The following is a 13,958-nucleotide window of genomic DNA, read 5'->3' on the forward strand; positions in this document are numbered from 1 at the left end:
GAGATCCAGGTTCGATTCCCGGGGACCACACATGCTGTGGATGGGGAGACCCGGGTTCGATTCCCGGAGACCGCACATGCTGTGGCACCCTCTCTCCTGCCCCGCATCTGATGTTCTCCCGGTCTTACTTCCTCCCTTCCTCTGGCTGGCTGCTGATGGCTGCAGCTGTCCCCTACCCCTGCTCTGCCACCGTGGCTGGGGTTTAAGGCAAACCTTGCATCTGGTTTCTCTTGGCTGCTTCTTTTTCACTTTGCCTTTGTTTATGTTCACAAGGAGACAGTATTCTTGGTCCCCCCTCCCTTGTTTTCTTTAGGTTTTTCAATTGTTTTAGTTTTCCATTGAAGTGTCCCAGTTTGCTCACTTACCTTTTTTTCTGCTGTTCTGTGACCTGCTTCCAATAACGCATGTGGGGCTTTGTTTATTTCCAGCTGAGTCTGGTGACCACATGGCTTGACTTGACTCAGGGGCTTCTTCAGGCTTGACTGGGGCCCTCAGAACTGCGTGGTTTCCATTTCTCATGGTGAAGTTTTTCTTTTTCTTCTATTTGTGTTTCTCCACGCACTATTGGGTGTTTATAAACTTTTCAGGAGAGCTTACTTTTGAAATCAGAGAATTGCTTCTGAATTTCTTAGGCTGCACGCTGAGATATATTATCTGTGAAATTCCTGCTCTAATGATTGGCAGATTTCTGAGCAGGAAAGCTCTACTTCCAAACTTGGTCTGCTCTTCAAGCCACTATATTGACCTCTGCATGTGCCTCTTTCTAGAGCAGAAGAAAAATGAAACATGGACCATTTCATCTGTGAAATACCGCTCTCCTGCAAACCTCCTTCTTTAAACCTAAGAAAGAACACAAAAGATCAAAACATAGCTCTCAATTTCACACAAATCTCCTCTTTAAACGTAATTAGGAAATACTACAAAAAATGAAAATTATCAGCTGTCATAAACAATTCTTCACCAAGTTGTTAAAATCTTGCAGTTGCATGATACTGACTCTCTACATCTTTGCTACTCAAGGTGTGGTCCTGGGACCAACCACAAAAGTGTCACTGAGGAGCTGCTTAGAAATTCAGATTTGGGCCCTACCCCAGACCTATTGAGCCAGAGTCTATATTTTAAAAAGACCCCCAGGGGTGATGTGTGAGCATGTTGAATTTTGATAAGCCCTGTTCTAAATACTTTTACAAACATGGAATGGAGAAGTGCCAAGTAAAATCAGTCAAGTACTTAAGCAATGACACGCTACAACATCAAAACTGAGGTCAACATATTTAAGTTTCAGCCTGTACTTGTAGGCCAGTCATTGAATTCGCCTGGCTTTGGTTTTGATTTGTCAAACGGGAGGGAAAGAATGCCTGACCTCTTTACCCATCAGGCCCTGTGCTTTTGGTATAGATTAAGTGAAACAACTAGGTTAATGCACTTTCCAAAGCACCATACAATATCAGTGATCACAGTTAACACAGTGCCTCATTTTAATTTTGGAGCACCTTAGTTCTTCCTCCCCAGAGCCAGCCTAAGGCAGCCATAAATCATGTGGCATCACAGCGATCCGGGTATGATGCCAAGGACAAGAAAATATCAGCTCACCCAATCTGTAAATGGGGATAATAATAATTCTGACCATTGGGGACATTGGCCTGATTTTTTGCCTTTGTCTAGCATCTGAAGGTCCTTCCTCCAAGTGGAGGAATTTCTCTCCATCTGGGTGTTGGTTGTAAGCAGGTGTGCTTCATTGTAAGAAAACCTAAAGCATAGACACTTGCTTTTCCCTACTCTGCCACCAACCCCAGCCCCACTTGCTGCCCCACGGCCCTGGTATATAGTTGGCATATGCCAACCCTTATACCCAGGGCTTTGATTCTGGAGCATGTAGTGCATTGACCGAGGATGGTGGAGAAGTTACTTAGCAGTGGCAGCACTAGGCATATGCAATGTCTGGTGATGACATTAATTCATGATTTGAACTCAAATCCTGGCTTCCCCTGGCTCCTGCCCATTTTCTGAGCAGTCCCAGTATTTTCTGAGTAACCCCAAATCCTCTTGTTTTAATTACTTTTCTACTGAAATCACCCAGAGTTGATTTCTGTTACTTGCTACCAAAAAGCGTGAGTGATAACTGCATCTACTTTGCTGGCATGGTGTGGAGGCTGGCACTTAGAAACGATCTGTAAGTGGCTGCAAAAACGAACAATGCACCTACTCTTGTTTCAGCTTGATAAAGCCCCATTCTTCGGTCGTGGAATCACAGCTGTGGCCCCTACTCATTCATGGGCAGCTGGTCATCCTCACACTCCCAAGGCAGGAGCCCTGGCCTCTGGATACTTTTGCTCTGTCCTTGGTCACAAGGCCAAATGTGTTCCCTGGTCCTCTAAGGTCAGTGCTAAGAGCCACACCACTCATTTCTTTTCAGCCAAACTAAGTGTGACAGGTTCCCAGACTCGGTCCAGCATCTCCTCCAATTTGCTCATAGATCATCCACTCCATAGCTATTCAGGACTGTCTCTCAGTTTGTCTCTTGACCTGTCAAGAGGTGGGTCACCAGGTTCCCTCTATGACCCCCAAGAAATTGAAAATAAAACGAATAGATTTCATCAAGGCCACGGTTTCTTGCTTGTGGCCAGAGCTAACATGATGGATGTGTCAGGGATTAAATAGGATGAATTATGTGATTAATGTTGTTCCTTCATTAGCCGAAGTCAAAATCTGTCACCAATAGCCTTACTTCCCCTGCCTCATTTATTTTCTTCCAGAGCCATATGCCAGTGATTACCAATCTTTGGGGGAGTTGAAATACTTTGCCATTATTTCTTTGATTCCAAGATGTGTCTCCCTCCAGCAAAAAAGGGAAAAAAGATCACAGCATGGCATTTAGTTTAAAAATGGAAGAAAATTAAAATTAACTCTGTGTTAAAATCTTCTGAGAATTCAGATTGTCTCTTGAAATGATACCATCTTGGCATTGAGAAATGCCACCTCAGACATTCCTAACTATCTAAAACAGCTGCTCACGTTCATTATTGTTTCTTCTTTGTAAATTTGCATTTCTATGCAAAACATTTATTTAGTCTCTGACTTATTCTTCCTCAGTGCAACCTATCCCTTTTTAAAGAACAACACATAAAGCTTTGATCTTTTTCTCCCTGGTGTTTGTCTTCTTTCATTCGCCTATTTCTAAAATTCTGTGCCCCAACCTTCTCTTGCAAAATGGATAAGTGCCAACAGCTCCCACGGTTTGCTGCTTCTCTTTCTTTCCCTTTCATTAAAAAATTTAATAATGAAAAGTGGAATGACTTCTGCCCAAGAGAAACTCCTGCACCTGAGCACCAGGGGAACTGCACATAACAGTTGTTATCCATCACGGTGAAAACAGAAATCAAAATTGGAAACTCTGATGTCCCTCCCAAAGAAAATGAATTAAAAAAATCTTATTCATGCAATGGATTATTATGCAATAGTGAAAATACAACTATCTACAAGAGCCTGGGTAAATCTTAGAGACATAACAGCAAATAAGAAAAAGCATTTTGCAGAGGACTACATATGAGATTCTTTAAAAAAATAAAGCTCAAAAAATAAAGCAACCCAGGTAAAAACTAAACGAGATGTTGCTTGGGGCTGATATGGAAGAGATTTCTAATGATCACTTCCTGTTCTCGCCTCCTGAGCAGGTGAGACGCCCCCTTGCTGTGGACTTGAGGCACTACTAGTTCTGGCTGATGAGCTGCCAGTGGAAGAAGCATTTAATTGTTGTTTACTTGATCCTGGGGAGGCCGCATATTTAGTTGGTGACCTGCAAGACTGAAGCAACCTGGCTTGTGGTGTTGTCACCTGGGTGACAGTTGTCCTAGAGTGTCACCTGGACCTGCAGTAGATTTCGTGTGAGTGAGAAACAAATCTTTGACATGTTAAAGCAGTTGAGATTTGAGAGTGCTTTGTTACTGCAGCATGACCTGTCCTGTCCTGACCAATACATGAAAGCTGTAAGAAAGGAGAGGAAGAGAATGATAAACCCACCCTCAGGATATGGTTACTCCTGGGGAAAGGTAAGTGGGTTGGGAGCATGCAGGTATACCCAGGGAGGTGCAAGGGTGAAGGCGATATTTTGGTTCTTAAGTTGACTGATAGGTTCACAGGTGTTCATTTTATAATTACTTTTTATAACTCACACAGGTAGCATAATGTTCTTTTGTCTGTTCCAAACATCATTTAATAGGAAAAGAGTTTAAAACACTAAAATAGTTTAACAACTGCACAACAACTAAAGATGTAATCCAAAAAGGTGGTCACTGTCAAAGCGAAATGTACCATTGTAAAAATATGGTCACTGTAAAATTCTATCAAGTTTGCTATATGTTTGAAGATTTTCATAATGAAATATTGGATAAAAAACCCGAATAGCCAATGGTTACATTATGTTTTTTTTTAAAGCTTACCTATAATTGAAGTACCTCAACACATCAACTATTTTGATTGTTTTTGAGCCCTTATCTCTATGTATACATTTTTTTCATAGATGTGCTCATAGTATGTATAGTATTTTATGGCTTTTTTTTGGTTTGTTTTATCTTTTGTTTGTGCTTTTTTGGTGCATGACTTCATGTTTGGGGAATTTCTTCCAACCCCTGCAAATGTAGGTATCCTCTGCAAATGTCAGTCCTACTGCAAAAACCAAAGCCACGTTTTAACTCGGTGGTAAGAATCAACGGCTTGCTGACACACACAGCTGCTTCTAAAATTTCCTTAGGAGATGCCATGTCTACCTGCAAGCTACTGTTTCCCTGAAATAAAATGAAACTCTTTGAGTTTAAGGCATATTGGGCAAGTACTAATGCTTCCCCAAATCTTTGTCCAGTGTCTATTACGTGTAAGGTGGCTTGTTAGGAAAGTCTCTTTTATTGTTCCTTCTGGGCTTATCTCCTTTGGCCTCCTTGCTACTTTAGTCTTGCCACTATCTCAGAAACAGCCCTGCATTAAAGTCTCAGCAGGTATAAATTAATGTAAACAGGTGTAAATTTAGACAACTTGCTTTCAAAACCCACTTGTTTGTAAACGTACAGCATTTATTTTTTCCTGGCTATAGAAATCATTCATGTTCATTTAGATAGTTTAGAAAATATATAGAAATAAAATTCACCCACTGTTCCAGCACCCAGAACTAAACTGCTGCTAACATTTTAGCCTTTTAAAGACGTGTAGGCAAAGCGTTAAAAACAAGGCTATTCTACTTGCACACTTTCCACCTCGGGCCTGCAGGTCTGCAGCCCAGATGAATTCAACACAGGGCAGCGTGCGCCGTCATTCTGTATCCACGGTAGCTATAATAAGAAGTCTGCCTAGCCATCATTAAGAGATGATTTACCACGTCTCAAGTATATGAAAGGCTCCTCCACTCCCAATAGCAAACAGCTGTTCACCATCTCCAGTGAGCCTGAAGCCAGAGGAAGGAGGCAGCGACAGGGGCTCCTTCTGGCTCTCCCTGGCGGAGAATAGGCAGTTCCCGCAGGTCTTGGCCGAAACCCACTCCCTGCAAACACGTGAACTGTCTGTTCAGCTGAGACTTGGTTGATTTGACTTGAAACTAGTATCTGTTGTCTGTGTCTGTGTGTGTGCTTGCATATGTGTGTGTGACTTTTTATGACAGTATGGTTAGTCATTTAGAGTGCGCAGGCCAGGGGTGATCGGAGCTTTTGCAGACCTTTAAAAATAGCCTGTGTTCTCATCTGAAAGGGCTTAAGCATGGTCTTGCCAAAAGGCAGTAGGATGGACTTTGTGACCTCTGGAGGTTCTCTCCACACAGATAGGACTTTGCCATTTCCATCCTCAGTTTCTTTTCCTGGAGCTGGATCTCCTCTGTTCCATGCTAAGAGCCATCCCAACTCATTTCTAGTCAGCTAAACTAGGTGTGAAAGGTTCCCAGATTAGGTCCGGCATCTCATCCAATTTGCCATAGATCACCTACTCCAAAGCTATTCAGGACTGTCTCCACCCTCTCTTGGGCCTGAGGTGGCACAGCTCTTCCTGAACAACGAAATTCTCTGTTTCCAGGGCAAACTTACCCTCTCCACATGTATGGATCCTGCTCTCCTGGCCCGAGGTTTCCTGTGTTCCAGACCGTATCCTCCATGGTTCTGCCTCTGAAGACATTTTTCCCTTCACCTTGCCTTTTTTCTGTCCCTTTTAGTCCAGACTGGTAGTGGTTCCATTTATACAGAGTCCACAACACTCTTGTTGGTTTTCTATACAATATGCTGGGATTATGCCCATCAGACAAAAGGAACTTCACAAATCCTTTCTAGATAATTCCATCTACAATCCTCACTTGTCCTGCAATGGCTGACTACTTTCATGCTTACTTAGATAAATCCTCATGCGGGGCCCTGTTCACTGGGGTCTCACTTTTTGGAAGCCCAGGATTTTCCAGAACACCAATTTCTGGTTTCTCTGAACCTGGAAGTTTGGTTCTCAACTTATCTCTTTCCTCTCACATTTTATTATAATCTTCAAGGATCAACCAAACATTTTCCACATTTAGTTTGGAAATTTCTTCTGCTAAATATCCCAGTTCATCACTCTCAAATTCTGCCTTCCATTCACAAAGAAAGTCTTGCATCCAGTTTGCAAAGACATGTACATTAGTTCTGTCTAAAGTTTCATCAGAAGTATCTTAGAGTCCACAGTTCTACCAATAGTCTTTTCAAAGCGTGCTAAGCCTTCTCTATCAAACTCCCACAACTCTTCCAAAATCTTCTCCTTGTCCATTTAAAAAGCTGCTCCAACATTTTGGTATTTGCAAACTGCAGCAGTACCCCACTTCTGTTACTGAATTCCATGTTAGTTTGCAAGCTGTCAGAATGTGGTATACCAAAACTGGAACAGCTTTTAAAGAGGAATTTAATAAGCTGCAAGTTTTTGGTTCTAAGAAGGTGAAAGTGTCCAAATTAAGGCACCAATAAGAGGTTACCTAAACTCAAGAAAGACTGATGGGCCTGGAATACCTATGTTAGCTGGGACGTCACATGGTTGGTATCTGCTGGTCCCTTGCTCCTGGGCTCCATTGCTTTGAGTGTCTGGTCCTGTGGGGGTTCCTCACTTTGCTTCTTTGGGGCTGGCTTTCATCTCTTGGCTTCCCTTGGCTCTCTCCAGGTTTTGGCTTGTTTAACATCTCATGGTGATGTCTGCTGGGCTCCAAGCATCTCCAAACACCCATGTCTCTGTTCTCTGAAGTTTCCGTTCTCCAAGCACCTATATCTGCTCTCTCTGTTGTCTGTGAAGCTTCTGTCATTTCTGGCGAATTCCAGTAAACTAATCAAGACCCACCTGGAATGGGTTGGGCTATACCCACTTGGAGATAGTCTAATCAAATGTTTCTGCCCTATATATTGAATTAGGATTAAAAGAAACAGCTGCCTCCACAAGATTAGGTCAGGATTAAAACAAGGCTTTTTCTGGGGTACATAATATTTTCAAACGGGCACAACACGAGCAGTGGTTGTTATCACAGAGGGCCCAAAGCGAAAATCTACAGAAGATGGCTTGGGTATCTGAGTCAGAAAATTGGGCCAGTGCCCCTCTACTTCTTTGTGTGTATGATGTTGTCCAGCTGTACTTGAGGGGGGCTGGAGTGGGTGGGTAAGGAAGCACTTACTCTATTCCAAGCTGTGCTAGGTACTCCATCTGCATGATCTTATTAATTCCTTAAATGAGACTGCTGTGACCCTGATTTTGCAGATGGGGAAAAGTGAGGCTAAGCCCACTCGCCGAGCACCTCCAGTAAGTGGTAGAGTCCAGATTTGAATCCAGCGTTGTCTGACTCTAAATCTGTTTTTCTATTTCCTCCAGCCACAGCCCAGGGCTTACAAATATGTCCATCAATCATGGCCTTGGACTTGGGGTGCCTTGCTGTTGGCAGTGTACTCACAGATGCTACCAGCTCACAAAGAATGCTCCCCTCCCCGTCATAAAGCAAGGCCCCATGGCAGTGAGTCTGCGTGTGCCCTTCCACACACACGCACCTCAGGCTGCTCCCCATCCCCCCTTTTGACTTGTTTCCCCCTTTATTTCCTTTAAATTTTCCTCATGGGCCATGCATGCAGAGATTCCATAGCAGGAAATGAGGAGGGGGTGGAAGTGAGGTGCTCCAAACTCCCCTCAGTGGCCCCTGATTGTTAGCCAGGCTTTGGTTGTCCCCAAAATGGGCCTGCGGTGTGACTGGGTGTGTGGCGGGTTGGTCTTGGCTGTGCCGGTCGGGGTGAGGTCGGTGGAAGAGCCGGCAGAGGGCGCTGTGCCTTTGCCCACCCAGCTGTCTGCGTGTGTCCCCTGCCTTCGCATCTGCTTTGTCTCGTGGCAATGTCGGCCTGAGTTTGATTCCCCTCAAGTTCCTCAAGGACAGGCGCTGAGTCTCCATCATCTTTGTCCCACAAAAGAATCTGGCACAATCCTTCTGCAACAATAGATATCTTCTGAGTGTATGACGTCGCTAGTCCCTAGAACTAGGTCTCATGAGGATGTGTGGCTTTAGCTCTGCAGCAAGGTTGTGTGATTACAAAATTTGACTATTTGTTATGAAAATGTTCAAACCAACAGAAAAGTTTAATGAATACTTTGCAATATAATGAATAGTCTAACAAATGCTCATATACCCACCTCTCAGATTCAGCAAAGAACACGTGCCATACTTGATTAGCCTCGCAGAACCCAGGTTTCTAATCTGCTTGGATTGTGGTTTGTGGCATAGGGATGTCTTATCCAGCCCATCACAGAGATGGCACCCATAAGAGCTAAGCCTCAGGAATTTACTGAGGGCCTACTGTGTGGTTGGTGACAAAGATGAGGAAGTCGCTGTCACTGTCTCCAAGGCCTTCATCCGCAGCCTAGAGCGGGAGAAAGGTGTGCAAATAGACAATTGCACAGTGATGCGCTAAGCCCGGTGCTCCACAAACCGGGACTTTTATAGTGAGGGCCACACAGTAGGCCCTCAGTAAATTCCTGAGGCTTAGCTTTTATGGGTACCATTTCTGTGATGGGCTGGATAAGACATCTCTATGCCACAAGCCACAATCCAAGTAGATTAGAAAGCTGGGTTCTGCAAGGCTAATCAAATATGGCACGTGTTCACTGTTGAATCTGAGAGGTGGATATATAGAGCATTTGTAGACTATTCTACTCTGGCTAGATCAAACATATGAAGCTATGGCCCAGGCCTTGAGTCCCAGCTTTGCTGTTACTTAGCTGTGTGACCTTTAGTAAGTCACTGTCCAGCTCTGGATCCCAATTTTCCCATCAAAAGTAAGGTGTCAGGCTGGAATATTTCAAAGGCTCCCTTCAGCTGTGAGTGGAATTTTTCAGAGTGAAGAATTTAACCAGCCTCCCTCCCTCTGCTTATTACCTGTAACCTCTACTCTGGGCCAAGGCCTGTAGGAATTTCCAGCTCTGTCTGGATTTAGTGACGGGTTCTAATTCTGCCCTCTAGTAACCCATGCCAGGGATAAATTCTCCCAATCAGAAATTCCCTCTGAGGAGCTAACCCATGTCTCTATTGCTGCAGTTTCCATTAATTTCCTTTGACCTGTCCTTGGGGGGAAACTCATGATTACTGATAATTCTAGTTAATCCTTTAACTAGTAAAAGGAAACTAACCATCTAATAGGCAGGATGAGAGAATGACTCCGCACACCATCTGCAAAATATAAACCTAAAATATTCCAGAATGTTCTCAGGAAGGCCACAGCCATTAATGCCCCCAAAGCTGGCTACTGCAAGGCTTGGTCTCTTAGCGGTGGCCTTGCTTCTGAGCCAAGCCCGTAGTGGGCACAGGCACAAGCAGCCTCGGCTGTCTTTCCTTCTCTGCAAGTTTGTGGCATGATCATCTTACTTACTAAGGCTGAGAATCTCCAACCCTGTAAAGAGCTTTCTGACATCCCTCTAAGCTGCTGGCCTTTTCTCATTTCAGAAGATGTCATGGTTTATTAATTCTTTGCAGAAGCAATAAGAACCGGGTATTGGTCTAATTTGGGGCCAATTTACTATTATGGTAGAAAAATTGGCTCTGTCTCCTTTTATTTAACACAAGAGCCTGTAGCTCCTTCTTTAACCCTTTCTGTGCTGGGATCTCCATTCCCCTCTTCTGCCCATATCACCTTGGGCCAGTTATTTAACCTCTCTGTGCCTCGGTTTTCTCATGATAAAGTTAGGACAATTACGGCACCTGTTTTATAAGATTGCTTTGCATGAATATTAAGTTATTTTTTTTTTCACAATCACACAGTCACATTGCATAAGCTATATCATTATACAATCATCTTCAAGAAACATGTCTACTGGAACACAGCTCTACATTTTCAGGCACTTCCCTCTAGCCTCTCTAATACACCTTAAACAAAAAAGGGGATATCTACATAATGCGTAAGAATAATCTCCAGGATAACCTCTCGACTCTGTTTGGAGTCTCTCAGCCACTGACACTTTATTTTTTCTCATTTCTCTCTTTCCCCCTTTTGGTCGAGAAGGTTTTCTCAGTCTCTTGATGCTGAGTCCTGGCTCATTTTAGGATTTCTGTCCCACATTGCCAGGGAGGTTTACACCCCTGGGAGTCATGTCCCACGTAGAGAGGGGAGGGCAGTGAGTTTGCTTGCCATGTTGGCTGGAGAGAGATGCCACATCTGATCAAAAAAAGAGGTTCTCTGGGGGGTGACTCTTAGGCCTAATTTTAAGTAGGCTTAGCCTATCTTTTGCGGGGACAAGTTTCATATGAACAAACCCCAAGATTGAAGGGTTGGCCTATTACTTTGGTTGTCCCCAGTGCTTGTGAGAATATCAGGAATTCTCCAAATGGGGAAGTTGAATTTTCCCCCTTTCTCACCATTCCCCTAAGGGGACTTTGCAAATACTTCTTTATTCACTGTTCAAATCACTCTGGGATTTATTGGGGCATCACACTGGACAAACCTACAAAATCTCATGCCCTATTCAAGTCTCCATGTACTTATGGTGACTAATTTGGAAGCTGTGACAACTCTATTTTCACATCCCCATGTGGAACAACTGTCTAGAGCTGAATAGAGTCTTTTAAAAAAAGGGACCTTGTCTCTGCCCGGGTCTCTGGGCCCTTCTGCTCTACACCGGGCCATGGCCCCTCCTCACGTCCTGTCTGGCCCTGAGGCCCACAGTCTGTGACCTGGGTTCCCCTTTTCCTCAGGGCTGGCCAGGCACAGATCCACATACAAAGTTCCCTTCAACCCCAAATGCTGCGGAGAGGTGCCCTTCCAGCTTTACCTGTACCAGCCGCAGCAGGCAGCTTTGTTGACTGGGGAAGGCAAGCCAAATAAATGAAACTTCTCTTGGGGGCTCCCTCCTCCATGAGCAAACTGCTTTTGTGGAGTGAAGATGAAGTTGCCATTTGGAGACAGAAGAAGAGAAAGGGATGTTAGCACAGGGTATCTTCCTCCCATTTACTCGTCACAATAACACGGGCTGTGATTGCGCGGCCACCAGGCTGGGGTTTCCTGAGTCTACCCTTCAGCCCTACAATAATGACAATGACTTGGCAGCATGAAAATAATTCAGATCGGAATGACATGTTTATTCTTGATAAATTTATATAAAATAGATTCTTATAACACATTTGGTTTCAAAATTGTACATACAAATTGGTCTTAACCTGCTCAGTGCTGGTATTCCTGCTTTACAGTTGAGAAAAGTGCGGCTCTCAGTGGCTGAGCAGCTTGTACAAGGTCACATAATTAGGAAGTGGTGCAGGTGGGATAATTCAACCCTTGGCTGTGAACTGGATTGGCGGAAAGTTCTTGTGTGGGTTGGAGGTGGGAGTGGGAGCAGCTCTGAGACCCTGTCAGCTGAGCCAGCAGTGGAGATTCCTGCCCTGGGGAGAAGATCAGGAGAAAATTCCCAGTAGGATTGTAGAACGGTTTGTCCAGAGAATCTCTAGAGCAGTTGTTCTCAGTGAGGGTCGATTTTGCCTCCCAGGGGACAGTTGATCTTGTCTGGAGACACTTTTGGTTGCTGCAACTGGGCAGCAGGTGCTATTAGTGGACAGAGGGCAAGGGTTGGCTAAATGTCCTACAAGGCACAGGACAGTCACCCAGCCTGTCTGACCCACAATGTCAGTAGTGCCGAAGCTGAGAGACCCTGCCCTAAAGCCTCTTTCAATTTTAAGAGGCCGATTCCAAAATGGATTTGAGGGTCATGAGAAGGAGCTCTGCCTTGACATATCTTCTATAAACATCTTGACATTGTCTGAACTCTCTCCTGGTTAAGTCACTGAGGTCCCCATGGAAATGAAGACATTATTTGGTGGATAATGAATGAACAATTAATTTGGTACGCTGTTTGAGCGTATCAGACCTGGAAGAGGTCTTTCTTTAAATGTCAGAATATATATATTTTTAATTAATTTTAATTATTTGCCTTAAGCAAATAATTATATTATAATACCATAATCTGACAATGAATTGGCAGCATGAAAATAATTCAGATTGGAATGGCCTGTTTATTCTTGATAAATTTACATAAAATAATTTCTCATAACACATTTGGTTTCAAAATTGTATATACAAATTGGTCTTAACCTGATAAATAATTAAAAGTAGAATATAACATAAGGGCAACTTAAACACTGATATTATCTGAGCTAATCCAAGTCAGTGACTAAAGAGCTATATTTTAAAAAGCTGCAGTCAAAAAATCTTTAGGGGGTGCCCGGGTGGTTCAGTGGTGGAATGCTCGCCTTTCATGCGGGAGACCTGGGTTTCATTCCAGGACCGTGCACCCCCCCAAAAAAATCTTTAGGAGACATACATGTACATAATGTACAGCTGAAGATTAAGGGCTAAAAACCTATTCCTGATGGATACTCTTAACAAAAGATGTATAACATCCATCAAGCATCTGTTTCAAAAACAGCATGCTTCCAAAATTGTACATTCTTTTACAAATATACACTATAGTATTAATAGTATAGGGAAATAATTTGAATGAGTTCTAAAATATAAAATATAACTTTCATGGGGCACCCTGGAACCATATCTTAGGGCATTCATTCTAATCTTGGGGCTTTAAGAGCATCTCCTTTACTTTAATTGGTTCTATGTTTTCATTTTCATCTTCTTCATAATTGACATGGTCTCTTTTCTTGATAAACTTTTTTCAGTTGTTTCCACCAAGGTCCCATATCTTCTAGCCATTTCTACATCAGACTCATTGAGCTCTGCTGTTTCATCTTCAGAGTCTTCTGCTTTGCTCTTAGCATTCATCTGAAGCATTAATTTCTGAACCTCAGAATTAAATCGTCTGAATGACATTCTTCCATAAAGGTCTTCACATAGCAAAAACTCCACTCTTCAATTATGAAACTCTCTTTTTAAGTTCTGGCAAATCCAAGTGCCAGTGCTCTTCACTAATGATTTTCTTCTCTTCCTTCTCTGCCTTCTCCAGTTGTCCTTGGTTTCTGAGTCCAATCCACTTTGCATGAATTTCATGTGCAGCAGATTCTTGGACAACTTGGTCTTGTACTCGGCTGCCATGCTAACCTCCTGCTCAGCACCATGTTCCAGTCTTCAGGCCTGCCATGTGCGTGTGCTCTGGAAGAGGTCTTAAAGATCAACTAAGAAAGTCCCTCGATTGCATGGATGAGGAAACTGAGGTCCAGAGGAGAACGTGTTTTGTTAAGATTACACAATTAGCTCAACTGAGCGATCTGGTATCTCATTCCTGAGAGAACTGACATGCAGGCACCAGGTGCAATACAGGCAAGGGTGCAGGGGCCATTTCTGTGCAACTTCAGGGTAACTGTTGCCTCCATTGCCCTTAACTTCTCTGTCTATAAAATGGAGGTGGAGGAGCCACAGGCCTAGGGAATTTTAGGTCAGCTCTAACATTATGATAGCCTAGGATAGTGGTTCTCAGTCTTGAGTGGGCACCAGCATTCCCTGGAGGGCTTT

At 43.5% G+C, this 13,958-nt stretch overlaps 1 pseudogene; it reads right to left on the reverse strand.

The window, feature by feature from the left end:
* Nucleotides 1-13,059: 13,059 nt before the first annotated feature.
* Nucleotides 13,060-13,541, reverse strand: LOC143682657 (M-phase phosphoprotein 6 pseudogene; annotated as a pseudogene).
* Between the last annotated feature and the right edge of the window lie 417 nt (nucleotides 13,542-13,958).

This window comes from Tamandua tetradactyla, chromosome 5 (genome assembly GCF_023851605.1).
Source record: "Tamandua tetradactyla isolate mTamTet1 chromosome 5, mTamTet1.pri, whole genome shotgun sequence".
Classification (NCBI taxonomy): Eukaryota; Metazoa; Chordata; class Mammalia; order Pilosa; family Myrmecophagidae; genus Tamandua; species Tamandua tetradactyla.